This window comes from Bos javanicus, chromosome 2 (genome assembly GCF_032452875.1).
Source record: "Bos javanicus breed banteng chromosome 2, ARS-OSU_banteng_1.0, whole genome shotgun sequence".
NCBI classification, from domain to species: domain Eukaryota; kingdom Metazoa; phylum Chordata; class Mammalia; order Artiodactyla; family Bovidae; genus Bos; species Bos javanicus.
This window is the reverse complement of record NC_083869.1, coordinates 98,830,265-98,850,370: the sequence shown is the minus strand read 5'-3', so window position 1 is coordinate 98,850,370 and position 20,106 is coordinate 98,830,265.

Genomic DNA, 20,106 nt, shown 5'->3' with positions numbered 1-20,106 from the left:
AAAGAATCTGAACAAAATACATAAGTACATATAGCTGAATCACTTTGCTATACACCTGAAACTAACACAACATTGTAAATAAAATATCTCAATATATAAACAAATAAATACAAATGAACTCTATTCCTTATGATCCCCAAAATAAAGGCACTGGATGACATTCACTGATAAACATCAAGAATACAAAAGCAAATAATCTCATCAGGGAACAGAGTAGTAAAAACTTAATGACAGAATATCTATTGTGCATATTATTCACTAATACAACATATCACAATGTTGGAACTGTAGTCCATATTTATTTAGGCTGTGTTAGCCTGGAGTGTGTCAATAACAAAGAATTTAGAAAGATTCGTGACAAAACTGCATGGCACTGCATCTTTCTCTTGGAAAGGAAGATTCAAAGAGGTGGGACTAGTAAATGAACAAATGGAAACTGGCAGTGGTTGGAGTAATCCCTGGTAACTAAAACCTGAAGGATGCAAGTCAAGCCCACTGTAAACAACCAATCTGAGCATGACATAAATACCTTGCCAGGAAAACTCTGAATCCATAAGTTTACTAAGTCCAGAAATGCTTTTACTGCCTTGCTAAGCAACACCTTAATACAGAGGCAGTAGGCAATTTTTATGCAGAAAAAATTATTTCAACTGCAAGTTGCTGTTTTCTGTTTTTGAGATAAGGATTTGGATAGATAGATATAAGCAGAAAGGTATAAATGCCCAAACGAAATATACTCAAGGTTGTGCGGGAATTCGCATGGGTGTGTGCATGTGTATATTTGTTGATGGAAGATTTTCAAAAATGATTTATTCTTGGGAGTCCCACACAAAAGATATTCATGAGAGATTTACATATGAACACTTTCCAAGTATCAAAATATATTTTTAATCTTTTGTAACATAAAATCACAAATGCATCACAGAGCTGTCTCTTCCGGCACAGTCTTCTTGAAGTGAGAATTTAGAAGCTTTTTAACTTTGTTCATTCTCTATTGCTGTATTTGTGATATAAGCAGGATATTTCTTAACATTTGTGATTTCAAAATTTGCACCATGTTCAGCACTAATTTCAAAAGAATAAGTCTTTATTTGTAACTGGTTTCTATAGATCTCTATTCTACCCAAACAAGTGTCTGTTTTCAATTATATTTTATTAATAAGAGAATATATTTATGATCTATTTGACAAGATTTGTCTTTGACTTTCTTTTGCCATGCAAAATCATTAATCTCTTCTATAATTTTTTCTCCTCCTAATTTCTAGTGAGACATAGGATGTTTGATGCTAATTTGAAGCAATAGGAAAAATATTTAAATTTAATGTAACAATAATCCAAGTTTCTACTAGTTTCTCTATCTACTAAGTATTCTATTACTCTACTAAATAAAGTATCTACTAAAATACTCTAGTTTCTGCTTCTGAACAGTTTTCAAATGTCTTCCCAACACGCCACTTTATTCCAGTCAGCAAGTTAAAATAGCATAAGTAGTTACACAGAGAGATTTACAGTAGCCAGGGTGAAAATGAGGTTCAGAAATCAAGCATATTTAACAAAATCACAATAGGCTAAACTCTGCAGGCATATGAACAATACAGTCTTTTCAAAAGGCAAAGATTTTCAACTTTATATTGACTTTCATTTATATTCACTTTCATTTCATTCAACAAATTCTAGACAGAGAACCTGATTACAGTATTACTCATTACCAGGTAGGTATTTTTACTGTCAGCAATGAAATTTGAGAAAAACTTCAAACAGCAGCAAAAACAATGTGAAATAGGCTTTCTGAAAAAATTTTCTCTTGTAGATCTCTCAATGTCACTTCTTCCACACAAACAATTGATTTTTAAAATATGCTGTGATTCCCATAATAATCTCATATGCTTTATGTCCTTAAGACAAAGTATAATTCCCTGCAGTAATGTCTACTGAATCGGAGGATTGTTTGTACACACAATTTTGAATACTAAAAGATATATTTATACACAGAAGAGACTCTTTCCTGATTAGAGTGACTCAGATATGAGAAGAAAGAATTAGACCAGATGACGTTTCAAGGTCAGTTTTTGTATGTGAACAAAAAGGATTTCATTTTGAGAGAAAGACAATGGGTGTATATAGTGAGCTGTAAACTTTGTGACAGGAGCTGTACATGTAACCCCTGTCACTGCCATTTACTAGGAGTGTGACCAGAGACAAAAAGGCCTTCCCTGAGTGTCAAGTTCTTTATCTTCGCAGTAGCTCTCAGACAGCAAATGAAATAAAATCTGCAAACAGTCTTCATAAATTAGTGTTCACAGAGAGTCAGGGATAAGCTAGGTTTTAGTTTACTAACAAACAACCCCACACTATAGGTGCTTAATATGATAAGGGGTCCATTTCTTACACAGAAATTCTTTATGGACTTAGGCAACTTCGCAAGTTAACTCCTCTTTCATGCAACGATTCAGAAAACCAGACTGTTCTTATTCTCTTCCTCTACGTTCTTAACACATTTTCCTTGTTTGCAGAGACAGGAGAAGGTAGAGATCTGAAAGGTCACCATGTGACAGATGCCTCTGACACGAGCAGCTTGCTGCTCAGAACTAAATGTGTGGCCCTACCAAACTGCCAGCGGGCTGGGAAATAAGACTGAAAATGCAACTTTAGGAAGTAATGGGGTCTTTGATCCAGTTCTAAAGATAATGGAATTAGTATTACCAGTTTCCACAGGATCACAAAATATATAGAAAATCATAGAGAATACTATGAAAATAATTTCTATTCTGTAGAAGTATATTTAAATTTAAATATGTGTCATTTATATTGAGGGCAATAGGCATATTTCAAAGCCAATAATAAACCTAAAATAATTTGACTGAGCTAAAGTGTTGGCTGTCACCCCAAGTAGGACCCCTTCCTTGGATTGGCACTGGGAAGTTTTTCCTCTATGGATTTATATAGAAAAGAATACTGTCAAGAATGCAGCATTATGAAGACTCAGCTACAAGAGACAACACTAGCTCCTATATTCAGGAATATTCTAGGCTTCCTTCTATAGTAGAAAGAGACAAGTTTTTCTTCTACTAAGGAAGGTAGAATTATACAAGTCAAAAGAAAAAATATAATAGATGTGATGTTAGATATGTACTGTTTTCTCTAATAGGAAAGAATAGGATAGCAAATCCCTTTGGAGGAGTGAAAAAAAATTTAATTCAAGCAACAAAGCAAACAGAGGAAAGCTCAGCTGAGTCATTCTAGACAAATCAACAACTTGATGTCTTAAAAATGGCTTAGTTGCCTTCGCTATTGTTTGGGATTGCCAACAAGAGAGTAAATACTTTGAAATAATCCAGATAGTCAAGGAAGTGAGCAGCCTTTGCACCTCTTGTCACATTGAGGGATAGTATTCATTATTGACTCTTGGGCCCATAAAATTAAAATCTCATGTAGGCTGGGACTGAATTTCATAGGTTTGGTGTAGCTTTAGCTAATGGTTTATAGATAAAGATCTGCCAGGTCTTTTTTAAAGAGCCTATTAAGTCTGGCAATGGAAACAACAGGTCAATGGGCCAGGGCCAGGGGAACAGATTTCCTCACCCAGGTAGAGCAAGCTCTCCCTAACTAGATACCCTATTTCCTGAAACTAAGAAAAACATCTATTTCTGCTTTATTGACTATGCCAAAGCCTTTGACTCTGTGGATCACAATAAACTGTGGAAAATTCTGAAAGAGATGGGAATACCAGAGCACCTGACCTGCCTCTTGAGAAACCTATATGCAGGTCAGGAAGCAACAGTTAGAACTGGACATGGAACAACAGACTGTTTCCAAGTAGGAAAAGGAGTACGTCAGGCTGTATATCGTCACCCTGCTTGTTTAACTTATATGCAGAGTACATCATGAGAAACGCCGAGCTGGATGAAGCATAAGCGGGAATCCAGATTGCCAGGAGAAATATCAATAACCTCAGATATGCAGATGACACCACCCTTATGGCAGAAAGTGAAGAAGAACTAAAGAGCCTCTTGATGAAAGTGAAAGTGGACAGTGAAAAAGTTGGCTTAAAGCTCAACATTCAGAAAACGAAGATCATGGCATCTGGTCCCATCACTTCATGGCAAATAGATGGGGAAACAGTGGAAACAGTGTCAGACTTTATTTTTTGGGGCTCCAAAATCACTACAGATTGTGATTGCAGCCATGAAATTAAAAGACACTTATTCCTTGGAAGGAAAGTTATGACCAACCTAGATAGCATATTCAAAAGCAGAGACATTACTTTGCCAACCAAGGTTCGTCTAGTCAAGGCTATGGTTTTACCACTGGTCATGTATGGATGTGAGAGTTGGACTGTGAAGAAAGCTGAGCGCCGAAGAATTGATGCTTTTGAACTGTGGTGTTGGAGAAGACTCTTGAGAGTCCCTTGGACTGCAAGGAGATCCAACCAGTCCATTCTGAAGGAGATCAGCCCTGGGATTTCTTTGGAAGGAATGATGCTGAAGCTGAAACTCCAGTACTTTGGCCACCTCGTGTGAAGAGTTGACTCATTGGAAAAGACTCTGATGCTGGGAGGGATTGGGGGCAGGAGGAGAAGGGGACGACAGAGGATGAGATGGCTGGATGGCATCACTGACTCGATGGATGTGAATTTGAGTGAACTCTGGGAGTTGGTGATGGACAGGGAGGCCTGGCGTGCTGCGATTCATGGGGTCGCAAAGAGTCGGACACGACTGAGCGACTGAACATAAGATGAGCAGAGCCACCCAAAGATAAGAACTTAAAGAATGCATCATCATTTTACATCACTGGGTCTCTGTGACTAAGAAAATCTTACATCACAGGGTACTGGTGGTGTTCCTTGACTCATAAAACAAGACCTGCCCCACTGAGTCAGGGCAATCTTTCATGGGTTCACATAGAAGCTCAGCTGATGAAATGAGCTTTGTACTTGGCTCTGTGTTTTTGTCATTACCCTGCAACCACTCAGCTAGGAGAAACTGATATAGAGATCACCATACAATCTGTTAGCTTAAGGGGATAAATGTAAAGGAGTAGATAAAATGGAGGAAAAAATGTAAATTATGTCTGCTTTTGTCAGTTCCAACACTAAGAATACCAGATATGATCTCATTATTATAACAAGCATATGAAGAATTTGGAGTACCAGTCTCTATGAAGAGAACTTCCCCCCGCCAAAAAAACCCACCTTGATAACAGATATCAGAACTCTCAGTTTAGCATACTACACATTGTTCCTTGAAAAGTGAAAATGTAGTCATTCAGTTGTGTCCTACTCTTTGCAACCCCATGGACTGTAGCCTGCCAGGCTCCTCTGTCCATGGAATTCTCCTGACAAGAATCCTGGAGTGGGTTGCCATTTCCTTCTCCAGGGGATCTTCTCGACCGAGGGATGGAACATGGATGGTAAAGAATCTGCTGCAATGCGGGAGACCTGGGTTTGATCCTTGGGTTGAATTCCATGGACAGAGGAGCCTGGTAGACTACAGTCCATGGGGTTGCAAAGAGTTGGACATGACTTAACAAATGTAATGGGTGGCAAAAAAAAATCATATTGTTCCATAGAAGCACTTTAAAACAAATTTCTATGATTTCAATTTGTGGATTATAGAGCTGATCCAAACATAGCATTCAAAAGACTCCATTTTTATTCTGGGCATATCTGTATAATCATTAAAACATTGAGAACACTATGAAATGCACTAAGGCTCCAGGTTTTAAATGCTGCTATTGGGTCTCAGTGTTTGAACTATCCGCATAATAAACCCTCCTTAACACCTGTTTTAAGAAAGAAAATTCACTTGGATTACAAAATTACTAAACAAAGGGGAAAAGACGCTACATCAATAATAGACACAAATCAATAAATGTACCATATCAAATTTGCCTTACTAATGCAAAATTGATCTCTAGATGTTTATCACCTACATGGCTAAATGTATCTTCACTTAGTAAGGCCCTGATAATATTATTTAAGAACTATTCAAAACTGATTCCAATGAAAACATGGGTCATATTTCCAAGACAAAATAAATTCACAGAAACTATATTTCTTGTAAGACCTTGAATATTTTTTTTGACCTTGAATATTTATATAGCACTATAAAATGGTCTAAACAAACACCAAATGTAAATTTCTATAAAATTAGATGGCAAGGGATTACCCATCATATCACTTATTATTTAACCTCATGTCTCAATAATCTTATACTGATCCCTTCAAGATTCCTCTTTTCAAGATTCATAGAAGATTATATACAGTAAAATAAGAAATCGTATTACATTTTGTTGTTATCTAGAAACACACATAATGTCTCCCACAGCATGGATTTTCTGGCAAACTGTACTCTATCACAGAAACAAAGTTACTTTTCTTCCTTTTTAGAATTGAAGAAAAGAGGATGGTTGGTTTGTCTCAAGTAATTCAGTATTTAATAATATAGAAAATATGCTCTGTAAAATATTTACAAAATAATTATTCATGCCCACGACATCTGGACCTGTAGATGAAACATAGGATTGCATAAGAAAAATAATTTTTGGAAATATTTCTTAGATTTTGGTGTGTGACTCTAAAAGGGATGCTGAACAACTGGAAAGCCCAAAGAATGTCAAAGCAAGCTAGTTACAACTTTTGTAATTGGTGTGATCTCACCCACATTGTCAAACAATGCACATGAGTGACTGTCCATCATACTTTGGCACCAAATCAGAAAGTGGTACCCCTGAGAGACACTTCAAGATTTCTATCTCAATATCAAATTATTGTATTGTACAGGAGGACTTACTCTGTTATAAATAGAACAATAAACACACACATATATATAAATATTGAACAATAATATCAATGAGAGTGACCATTTTTGTGCATCCTTTTCCCAAGTATCTCAAGTAGATAAAAGACAGACACTATCCTATAAAGTAGATGCACTTTATACATAACATTCTATATAAAAAATGCTTATTCACAATTTTATATGAGTTTAGTGATTCTGAATTGGCAGACCAAAACTCTCTAAAACCCCTTTTCTCAGTCAGAGTTGCTGCTACTGCTAAGTCACTTCAGTCGTGTCCAACTCTATGTGACCCCATAGATGGCAGCCCACCAGGCTCCTCTGTCCCTGGGATTCTCCAGGCAAGAACACTGGAGTGGGCTGCCATTTCCTAGTCCAATGAATGAAAAGTGAAAAGTGGAAGTGAAGTCGCTCAGTTGTGTCTGACTCTTAGCAGCTCCATGGACTGCAGTCAGAGTTACTACTCATGAATTATGATTTAGTAATTAAGTGGAGGGACTTCCCTGGTGGTCCAGTGGTTAAGAATCTGCCTTCCAATACAGGGGATGTGGGTTCAATCCCTGGTTGGGGAACTAAGATCCCACATGCTATAGGGCAACTAAGCCTGCATGCCACAACAAAGACCCAGTGCAACCAAAAAGCAAAAACAAAGACATAAGCTCAAATTTGAAATGAAGACCACAGTCTCAAATAATTAAGTGGAAAATATGTTAGTGTTAGCCTTGGACAAGATGATAACAGAGATGTAAAGAACTATGTGGGGTAATACCAGGAAGTCCAAGAAGGTATCCTAGTCAAGAAGTGTAGCAGTGGGAGGAAGAGGGACCAGAAAAGATCAACAGTTGCCTAAGGCACCACTATTCGAACTATTCCTCCAAAACGAAGTCCAATGATCTGTACCAGATGTTCCATGAAGAAAGCTTTTCACCGCAATATAGTTGGAAAATGTGACACAGTCACCCCTCTTGACTCATGCTTGAAAGTTAAAGTGTTAGTCACTCAGTCATGTCCCACTCTTTGTGACTCCATGGACTGCAGCCTGCCAGGCTCTTCTGTCCATGGAATTCTCCAGGCAAGAATACTGGAGTGCATTGCCATTTCCTTCTCCAGGGGATCTTCCCAACTAGGATCAACCTGGGTCTTCTGCATTGCAGGCAGATTCTTTAGCATCTGAGCCAACAGAGAAGCCCAATGCTTATTATCTATTAAAGTTATGAAATATCTTAAAGTGAATACATCATATAACATTGACTAATATTTCACAAATCATTTGATTATTTTTTTTCTACCTCAAAATACTTATAAGCATGTCAAAGAATATTGAGAAATCCTGATCTCTGGTCTACTGTATGCAAGGTGACTTTCCATATGATGGTTCACTTACTCCTCCACATTACTGAGTTTTAATAATTTGTTCTAATTCTCAAAGTATCTACACAACTGAGATGAAATTTAGTGGGATTCCTGAGTTAAGCACATGATTATAATCTCTGAGAGAGGTGTTAAAGGAAAATCCTCCAAAAGGCAAATAAAATAAAGACAGAATCCCAAAGGAGCTAGGGTAATGTACAAGTCAAATGAGCGGGAGTAAATTAGAGAGTCACACAGAAGCCCACTTGTGGAAGCTGGGACACATGTTGGGGACCAATTCTTATGGACGAGGTAAACCGTAGTACTGGAGAAGACCCTTGAGAGTCCCTTGGACAGCAAAGAGATGAAACCAGTCAGTCCTAAAGGAAATCAGCCCCAAATACTCATTGGAAGAACTGATGCTGAAGTTCCAATATTTTGGCCCCCTGATGCAAGGAGCCGACTCATTGGAAAAGACCCTGATGCTGGAAAAGATTTGAAGGCAAGAGGGAAAGGGGGCAACAGAGGATGAGATGGTTGGTTGGCATTACTGACTCAATGGACATGAGTTTGAGCAAACTCCAGGAGATAGTGATGGACAAAGAAGCCTGGCATGCTGCAGTCCATGGGGTCACAGAGTCAGACATGACCTAGTAACTGAATAGCAACAATAATCAAATTGGCAGCCTAGATATAAAATTAGGGATCAACTAGCAATTAGAACCACACTACGCTGCAGTAGAGACCCATATTATAAAAGTGCCTACATTTTAGATTGGTCCAAGACGCTAATATTAGATTCAAGCCTATGAATCCTTGTAAATGGCATTGGATGTAGGAAGGTAAGAAAACCAAAGAAATCTCTATAGTAATGTGAATTGAGTCTACGCAGCCTAAGGATAGTTATGAGGGATTTAAAACTTGTCAGAACAAACCAACCTGAAAGACTAAATATTGTTTGAGCTCAATTATATGACATTCTGAAAAAGACAAAACTATTGAGACAGTACAACTATCAGTGTTTCCAGAGGTTGGAGTGGAGGAGGGCTGAATAGGTGGAATACAGAGGATTTTGGGGAAAGTAAAAATACTATGTATGATACTGCCACGACAGATGCCATTATACATTCATCCACACCCATAACATGTATAGGGCTTCCTAGGTGGCTCAGATGGTAAAGAATCTGCCTGCAATTTGGGAGACCTGAGTTCGATCCTTGGGTTGGGAAGATCCCCTGGAAGAGGATATGGCAACCCATTGCAGTATTCTTACCTGGAGAATCCTCATGGAGTTGCAAAGAGTCAGACATGACTGAGCAACTGAGAATAACACATAGAATGTAAAACACCAAGAGTGGGGCTTAGTGTAAACTATGGACTATGATTATGATGGTTCAGTATAGCTTCATCAATTGTAACAAATGTACCACTCTGAAGAGACATGGGTTACTTGGGAAATATCTATACCTTCTCAATTTTGTTGTGAATTTAAATTGCTCTAAAAAATTAAGTATTAAAAAATTGTCAGAGAAGCTGGGACTTTTTTAGGAAGTAGGCAATACAGAGATATTGTATACTCTTGTGAGTTGAAGGAAGAGTTTCAGGAAAATCAGCAGGGCACAGAAAGAGAGGGGGATTGGGATCAGTTGAGAAGTACAATAACTAATGAATAGAGTATGTGGGTTAAACTAAAATCTATGTAGGAAGAGAAGAGTCAGAATGGAGAGAAGTTAGTGGGTACTAGTGTATTTCAGAAGGTCTGAAAAGATGTACAAGATTGGATATGGGAAATGAGAGTAAGGAATTATAAATAGTTCTAAGTGGATATTAAATGAAATAACTTCAAGACTTTCTACAAAAATTGGGATATTGCCATAGTCAATTTGAAGAGAAGTAAAGGAAATCAACCCTGAATATTTGTTGGAAGGACTGATGCTGAAGCTAAGGCTCCAATACTTTGGCCACATGATGTGAAGAGCCAACTCACTGGAAAACCCTCTGAGGCTGGGAAAGATTGAGGGCAGGAAGAGAAGAGGTGAGAGAAGATGAGATAGTTCAATGCCATCACCAACTCAGTGGACATGAGTTTTAGCATAGCCCGGGATATAGTGAAGGACAGGGAAGCCTGGCGTGCTACAGTTTATGACTCACAATGAATTGGACATGACTTGAATTTGACCATGGGCATGTTAAATTTGAGAACAAAAGAGATCCAAGTATTTAAACTTTCATTGAGGGTTAGGAGTTAAAATTCTAAGAGTGGGTGAATTCAGACCTAGCTCATAGAGAAATTAAAAGAAGATAAATGGTTACTTTAATAATTATGTTTTTAGTTATTCTACCAATAATTATCAGTTAAATTGGGTTTAGGTAGAGAGAACAGATATTAAAAAGGGACAGTATTTTGAGTGGAGTTTAGCTTACATATATATCAATAAAATGGATCAACATATTTTGAGGCTGTTATCTCTGAAAATGAATCAAAATATACAATTGTGCACCTGCCTTGTGTTATTTATTTTTGTGTAACAGAAGCAAAGGTTTTTAAACTCCCACAATAGCAACAAAATGAAAAATAAAAGTGTAACAGCACAAATCTCCTGTTTTGAATTAGAATTCAGTGTACATATCTTCTAGTTGCAATTTTCTTGTCTATCATCCCCCAGATCCTAAATTAGACTTATTTGGCATCTTGCCAGAGGCGGGTCTTTAAATCATAATGACACTCAGCTTTTACATACAGCACTATTGATGATATGAACAGCAAAGCTGGGCAATGCTAGAATGGAATGGGTGACAGATGTAGTTCCAATTCTGGCAGAGTGACTTAAAAAAAAAAAAAAAAACCCTCAATTTAAATACGGTTTAAAAGAAATTAGATCCACATTAGCCATCAGTGTGGAGAGGAAGAGAGTGTGAGACTGATAACACCAAATTAAAATATTGACAGGAATATAAAAATGGTGTGCTGTTAAAAATTTTTTCTGTAAAATCAGCTTTATGTGGTTAAATACTCCCAACATGTTTCATAAAGGAGCTAACAGTTGACCTTATACATTTGAATGCATTACATGAAATTGGGGATTAATGCAGTACAAGGGTTTGGCAATAGAAATCTAGTAGAACAGCTCCACCATTGAAAAAGAATCTCCCCCAGTTTCTCCCTTAAAAAAAAAAAAGAAAGAAAGAAAAAAAAAATCTTCCCCTCTGCTCAGATTAAACCAGATGTCAAGACAAAAAAATACTTTTATAACAAGACGTTAATACATGCTTGAGGCATCAGTTAGTCACTGTAGAAAGGGAATATTAGAGACTTATATCTCACTTTTTGAAAGAAAATATTTTATTAATAATTAACAATTAATTTGATTGATGATTTTACGAAAAAGAGGATTTCCGATTTCAGAAGTCTTATAATGAAATGGTATTTTGGTATTTAAATAGCATCCACACTTTTGATTACTCTGTATATAACTATGATTTTATTTGATATGAAAATCATATCCATCTAGTTATATTTTTACAGGTTTAAAAAACAATAGTATAACAAATGAGGGCCAGGGCTATTTCTACCATGGGTACATTGTGCCTTGATGGCAAGTAAGATAGAGTAAAGAAAATTCTTATAAAGGCATCCCAGGAATGGTTACCATAATAATTGAAAGGGTGGTGTGGGTATCTCTAAGAAACCCAGCACTGAGAACAGGGAATATTTGTAACTTTATTTTTGTGCGAGCTGTTATCAATATAAATGTGCACAAGTCACTTAAGTCCTCTAAGTTGGCCTTCCAAAAAATAGCTTTTTGGAACTCCGTGGACAGCACATAATGTTATAATGATAAATTCTTTGGTCCCAAATACTTTTCATATTTTACTATTTGCCATTGAGAAGATTTCAGAATCATGAAAAATATTCAGGATTAAATAATATATCCATGTAACAATACAATATGTACGATATTGACTCACATACAAATTACATTGTGGAGAATCAGGCACAGTCTTTCAGGGTACTGTGTCTATCACTTGATTTGACTTCTAGGTTGTTTTGAAATTGTTTTCAAAATGCATACAAGGATAACAGAAGACTGTTGCCTCATCCTGTGAGCATAATCACTACAGAACCTGCTAAAGATGTTTCCTAAATGTGATCCCAAACATTAGAATAAATAGAGTGCAATGTGGATGCAAGCCAAGAAAGTGTTCATTATTAAATCAGATGCCACTGAGGGTGAATAAACCTTAATTCTACAGGCTAATTCTGGAAAATGTTGCAAAGCTTGATTCAGATTTTCCCCACCCAAAAGACAAGTAAGCTGTGATTTTTATACAAGTCCCAGAAGTCATTTGAGTAGAGTTGCTGGGAGAGAATGTTAATTCCTTGACACTTCGAACTTGCTGCATACATGGGCAGTATGAGTTTCTTGAGTGTATGGATCTTGGCAGTTGGAAGGTGGCTGGAATATACTAAATAGTCCAAGGGATACAAACAGAGCAGTTACTAAATCCTTCTTCCAAAGGGAATAAACATCATCCCCATGCATTTTCTCAGTCCCTGCTACTCTTCACTTTTTGAGAAAATCAGAAAACAGAAACCACGTCTAAATAGAGCACAATTTAACTGAACTTTAAAAACATAAAATTCATGACACCAATTTCTATTATTTGAAAAAATAAGAATATAGCATAATTTTCTCATGATTTCTTTCTGAGAGAGACTGAGATTCCACTTTCAGATTGCTAATTCTTAGCCCAGCAAATCTTATTTTGTTAGTCATTAAGTCATGTCCCACTCTGTGCGACCCTATGGACTGCAGTACGCCAGGCTCCTCTGTCCTCCACTATCTCCCAGAGTTTGCTCAAGTTCATTTCCCTTAGAAGCACTGGAGTGACACTCATAGTCAGTAAGAGTCTGAAATGCAGTACTTGGGTGCAATCTCAAAAATGACATAATGATCCTGGTTTGCTTCCACGGTAAACCATTCAACATCACAGTAATCTAAGCCTATGTCCCAACCACTAACGCTGAAGAAGTTGAAGCTGACCAGTTTTATGAACCTACAAGACTTTCTAGAACTAACAACAACAACAACAGAAGTCATTTTCATCGTAGGGGACTGGAATGCAAAAGCAGGAAGTCAAGAGATTCCTGGAGTAACAGGCAAGTTTGGCCTTGGAGTACAGCATAAAGAAGGGCAAAGTCTAACAGTTTGTCAAGAGAGTGCACTGGGTCATAGCAAACACTCTTTTCCAACAACACAAGTGATGACTACACATGGACATCAGCAGATGGGCAAAACCAAAGTCAGATTCACTATATTCTTTGCAGCTAAAGGTGAAGAAGCTCTATTCACTCAGCAAAAACAAGACACGGAACTGACTGTGCCTCAGACCATGAGCTCCTTATTGCAAAGTTCAGGCTGAAATTGAAGAAAGCAAGGAAAAACACTTGGCCATTCAAGTATGAGCTAAATCAAATCTTTTATGATTATACAGTAGAGGTGAGGAATAGATTCAAGGGATTAGATCTAGTAGTCAGAGGGTCTGAAGAACTATGCATGGAAGTTTGTAACACTGTACGGGAGGCACTGACAAAAAGCATCCCAAAGAAAATGAAATGCAAGGAGACAAATTGGTTGTCTGAAGAGGCTTTACAAAGAACTGAGAAAAGAAGAGAAGTGAAAGGAGAGAAAGGGAAAGATATACCCAAAGAAATGCAGTTTCAGAAATTAGCAAGGAGAGATAAGAAAGCCTTCTTAAGTGAACAAAGCAAGAAAATAAAGGAAAACAATAATAGAATGGGAAAGACTAGACATCTCTTCAAGAAAATTAGAGATGCCAAAGAACCATTTCATTCAAGGATGGGCAGGATAAAAGACAAATGGTACAGACCTAAAAGAAGCAGAAAATATTAAGAAGAGGTGGGAATAATATATAGAAGAGCTATACAAAAAAAAAAAAAAAGAAAAGAAAGAAAGCAAGAAAAAGGATATAATGACATGGATAACCATGATTGTGTGATCACTCACCTAGAGCCAGACATTCTGGAGTGTGAAGTCAAGTGGGCCTTAGGAAGCATTGCTATGAACAAAGCTAGCAGATGTGATAGAATTCCAGCTGAGCTGTTTAAACGTCCTAAAAGATGATGTTGTTAAAGTGCTGCATTCAGTATGTCAGCAAATTAAAAAACTCAGCAATGGCCACAGGACAGGAAAAGGTCAGCTTTCATTTCAATCCTAAAGAGGGACAATGCCAAAGAATGTTCAGACTACTGTACAATTGTACTCATTTTCACACACCAGGAAGGTTATGCTCAAAATTCTTCAAGCTAGGCTTCAACAGTACATGAACCGAGAATTTACAGATGTACAAGCGGGGTTTAGAAAAGGCACAGGAACCAGATATCAAATTGCCAACATTCCCTGAATCATAGAGAAAGCAAGGAAATTCGAGAAAAACATATGCTTGTGCTTCATTTACTATGCTAAAACATTTGATTGTGTGTATCACAATAAACTGTGCAAAATTAAAAGAGAGGAAAACCAGACCATCTTACCTGTCTCCTGAGAAACCTGTATGCAGGACAAGAAGCAACAGTTAGAATGGGAAATGGAACAACCGATTGGTTCAAAATTGGGAAAGGAGTAAGGCAAGGCTGCATATTGTCACCTTGCTTATTTAACTTATATGCTGAGTATATCATAGGAAATGCCAGGTTGGTGAATCATCAGCTGGAATCAAGATAGCTTGGAGAAATATTAACAACCTCATATATGTAGAAGATGTGACTCCAATGACAGAAAGTCTATCCTTAATTGTAGTGCTTTGTCCACTTAATTTTAATGTGATAATTGATCTATTTGGACTTAAAACTGCCATCATATTATTTGTTTTCTATTGTCTCTTGTGCTACTCGATCTCTCTCCTTCATATTTCCTTTTTATCTGGGCAATTATTTGGTCATTGAGGACTTTAAGCATCATTTCTCTTTAATTGATGGTTCAGTTCAGCTCAGTTGCTCAGTTGTGTCCAAATCTTTGTGAACCCATGAACCGCAGCACAGCCAGGCCTGCCTGTCCATCACAACTCCTGGAGTTCACTCAAACCCATGTCCATTGTGTCGGTGATGCCATCCAACCATTTCATCCTCTGTCATCCCCTTCTCCTCTTGCCCTCAATCTTTCCCAGCATCAGGGTCTGCTCAAATGAGTCAGCTCTTCACATCAGGTGTCCAAAGTATTAGAGTTTCAGCTTCAACATCAGTCCCACCAATGAACACCCAGGACTGATCTCCTTTAGGATGGACTGGCTGGATCTTGCAGTCCAAGGGACTCTCAAAACTCTTCTCCAACACCACAGTCCAAAAGCATTGATTCTTTGGCACTCAGCTTTCTTTATAGTCCAACTCTCACATTCATACATGACTACTGGAAAAACTAGCCTTGATTAGATGAACCTTTGTTGGCAAACTAATGTCTCTGCTTTTTAATATGCTGTCTAGGTTGGTCATAACTTTCCTTCCAAGCAGGAAGGGTATTTTAATCTCATGGCTGCAATCACTATCTGCAGTGATTTTGGAGCCAAGAAAAATAAAGTCAGCCAGTGTTTCCACTGTTTCCCCATCTATTTGCCATGAAGTGATGGGACCGGATGCCATGATCTTAGTTTTCTGAATGTTGAGCCTTAAACCAACTTTTTTACTCTCCTTTTTCACTTTCATCAAGAGGCTCTTTAGTTGTTCTTCACTTTCTGCCATTAATTGATAGTACTCACTGCAATCTTTTTTTCAGTCCTTTTTTATTTGAACATATTTGTATTATTTCTGCTTTACTTTGGAAAACATTTTTTTTCTGGAGGTAGAATTTTAGGTTTAACAAGGTTTTGCTTCCCCGCCGCGCCCCCCCCCCCCACATCTGTTTGTAGATGCTCTATTAACTTATTTTTGCCCACTACTGCTTTAGATTACAAAAAAAAAAAACAAAAAACTGTCATTAATATTCTATATTTCTTTCTTCTCTGGATGCCTATAAGGGTTTATGTTTTATGGTTTTGGCTATCTTTATCTTTCTTTTTAACAATATTATGTGATTAACTTTTATTTTCTTTGTATTCATCCTACTTGGGGTTAACTGACCTTCCTGGATGTGTTAGCAGTTGTGTTTAATCAAACTTAGAATTCATTTCAGAATTTTTTTCATATATTATTCTTTATTTCCTTCTCTTTTTCTGGACTTTCAATTAACATATGTTCAGAGTACATCATGAGAAACGCTGGGCTGGAAGAAGCACAAGCTGGAATCAAGATCGCCAGGAGAAATATCAATAACCTCAGATATGCAGATGATACCACCCTTATGGCAGAAAGTGAAGAGGAACTAAAAGGCCTCTTGATGAAAGTCAAAGTGGAGAGCGAAAAATTTGGCTTAAAACTCAACATTCAGAAAATGAAGATCATGGCATCTTGTCCCATCACTTCATGGGAAATAGATGAGGAAACAGTGGAAACAGTGTCAGACTTTATTTTTGGGGGCTCCAAAATCACTACAGATGGTGACTTCAGCCATGAAATTAAAAGACGCTTACTCCTTGGAAGGAAAGTTACGACCAACCTAGATAGCATATTCAAAAGCAGAGACATTACTTTGCCAACAAAGGTCCGTCTAGTCAAGGTTATGGTTTTTCCAGTGGTCATGTACGGATGTGAGAGTTGGACTGTAAAGAAAGCTGAGCGCTGAAGAATTGATGCTTTTGAGCTGTGGTGTTGGAGAAGACTCTTGAGAGTCCCTTGGACTGTGAGGAGATCCAACCAGTCCATTCTGAAGGAGATCAGCCCTGGGATTTCTTTGGAAGGAATGATACTAAGGCTGAAACTCCAGTACTTTGGCCACCTCATGTGAAGAGTTCACTCATTGGAAAAGACTCTGATGCTGGGAGGGATTGGGGGAAGGAGGAGAAGGGGATGACAGAGGATGAGATGGCTGGATGGCATCACTGACTCGATGGACGTGAGTCTGAGTGAATTCCGGGAGTTGGTGATGGACAGTGAGGCCTGGCGTGCTGCGATTCATGGGGTCACAAAGAGTCGGACATGACTGAGCGACTGAACTGAACTGAGACATTTTATATCATCCTTTATAGTATTGTGTATTAATATATTTTTTCAAATATTTTTCTCTCTGTGTTCTAGTTCAGATGACTTTTATTTGTCTTTCTTCAAGTCAACTGATGCATTTCCCACATTTCTCTAATCTGTTGTTAAAGTGTTCTATTAATTTCTATTTCATATATTGATTGTTTTCAGTTGATTTACAGATAGCTCTTTTTAATAATTTTTATATATTTCTTTAAATTCTCCATTTCTCAAAGTATCATCTTTTTCACAAAAACTATCTTTTTTATTATATATTTATCAGAGTTCTTTTAAAGTCTACACCTAATAATTTCAATATTGAGTTAATCTGTGATTCTATTTCTATTGACTCTTTTCTCTTGACTTTTCTTTGGGGAGGGGTCTATATTAACAAAATTTGTAATTGCAATGATATGCTTTAGTGAATTTGGATTCTATTGTCTTCCTATAATGATTATTGAGTTTTGTCCTATCAACCGATTACGTTGCTAAGAATCATCTTGATCTTCTGAGGGCTTGGCTTTATAAGAAATGAAGGCTTCATAGAAATGATGTAATTTAGTAGTTCCCTTCATCCTAGAGTCTAACTCAATACCAAGCTCTCTTTCCCTACAGGGAGCAGCTATTAAAATTTCTGTTCAGTACTTTTATCCATTCAATTGTTGTTTTATTTTTTCCTGAAGTACTTGGAGTCTGTCCCATTAAGGCATAGGTTAGAGGTCAGCCAAAGATATGAGGGGTGTTAAATACAGATTTGTGGGCTACCCTTTATGAAGCTTTCACATTTTTGTGATATTGCCTTTCAATTTCCAGCTGCTTTCAACCCTAAACTCCAACTGCTGACTTCTCAGGTAATAAAACTGCAGCTTTCTGCTGGAGTTCTATTCACAGCATGTCATATCAATGTGGCTTTCAGCCAATAAGATTTCTTTCTTTCAAAGAGTGAATTCCCTCCTGTTTCTAATGATTTTGGTCACTCTCCAGTGCCCCTAAATAACTGTGTGTTTGTGGTTTTATGTGTGTTATATATATTTTGTCCAGAGTAGATCATTGCTTTTGACAGGAGAGTTAGTTCAGTATAGGCTTTACTGTAAACCAGAGTTTTGATTTTGCTGTTCTTTGTATTTTTGTTTTAGTTTTTGTTTGTGTGTATGTGTGTATGTTCCACAAAACATAACCATGGTAATAGTACTATCTGCATGGTGCATTAGAAAAATTCTACACAAATATGTGTTAATCCAGCATTTGCTTATCTATTCACATTTACTGAATTATCAATAGAACAGGTCATTTTTTCCATGGAAGTTACTGCCACAATAAAGAGCTTACAAATAAGTAGGTGATAGTTAATGATAACAGGTATAGCAAAAGAGGATCTTGCCAACAATTGAGTTTTCTAACACAAAAGGCAAATAGAAATATTTGCCCATTTGGGATTTATACTAAAAGCAGATGGTAGGTGAATATAAATGATTGAATATCCATTTATTTACCGATCAATGACTTATGTGCTCTAGAATATTTTTTCAAAGTCTGTTACATATAGGAGTAGAAATAGGCATGTGCTTACCGTGTTAGAGATTCATAGCAATCCAATTTTGCAAAACAGTAAGTGATCAAAACTAACTATCTTTAGATATAATAATGCAGCCTCTTTGATGATATATAAAGGTGACATGAAGTTTATAAGATACTAGCTGCGATGTATGGGTAGGAATATACATAGGTAAATTAAGAAAAAATATTCACAAGGAAAACAAACAGGAAAGGGACTGAACATTATTTACATAGGAGTCCAGTCTAGAGTTAACTATTCTTTTGAGGTCTATTGTTGTCTAATCACTAAATCATGTCAGAATATTTGCCACCCTACAGAAAGTAGCCTGCCAGACTCCACTGTCCACGGGATTTTCCAGATAAGAATACTGGAGTGGGTTGCCATTTCCTTCTCCAGCTGATCTTCCTGACCCAGGGATTGAACTTGTGTTTCCTGCATTGGCAGGTGGGCTCATTATCACTGAGCTACCAGGGAAGCCCATGAGTCACCTGAGAAGCCCCAAAGTTAATTTTAAATTGTATGAAAAAAACTATTAGAAGTCAAAAGTTAATTTCTGGCATATAAATATATATATATACATATGTATATATACACATAAAACATACGGGCTTCCCAGGTGGCTCAGTGTTAAAGGATCCCCCTGCTAGTATAGGAGACACCAGATACATGGGTTCATCTGGGTGGGGAAGATACCCTTGAGGAGGAAATGGCAACCCACTACAGTATTCTTGCTATGAAAATCCCATGAACAGAGAAGACTGGTGGGCTACAGTCCATGGGGCCGCAAAGAGTCAGACAAGACTAAGTGAGAACATACACACACACACACACATATATACATATATATATATATATATATATATGTTATTTTCCAACCATCTACCTAAGAAGAAAATAGTAGAAATATTTTGAGGATAACAATCTCAGGAATACACTGCCCATCCATTTTTATTTTTAAAGCATATTTGTAAAGAAATCCTTATATTCTCTCATCTATTTCAAACTTGATGTTGGCAAAGGAGTATGTAAAGAAATCTTGGAATACTCAATACACATAGACCAGAGACACTGGATCCAAAATGAAATTTCAATGATATTTCAAAGTTCCTTTCAGAATGGCCAATATTCACAAAGCTTTAATTATAGTACTTTGTTTTCACTCCTTGTCAATTTAGATTCCAAGCATCAGTGGTGTCATTAACATAAATTTGCATACAAGTAAAATTACATAAATGTCACTGTAAAGCTAGCATAGAGAAAACAGAGAAAAG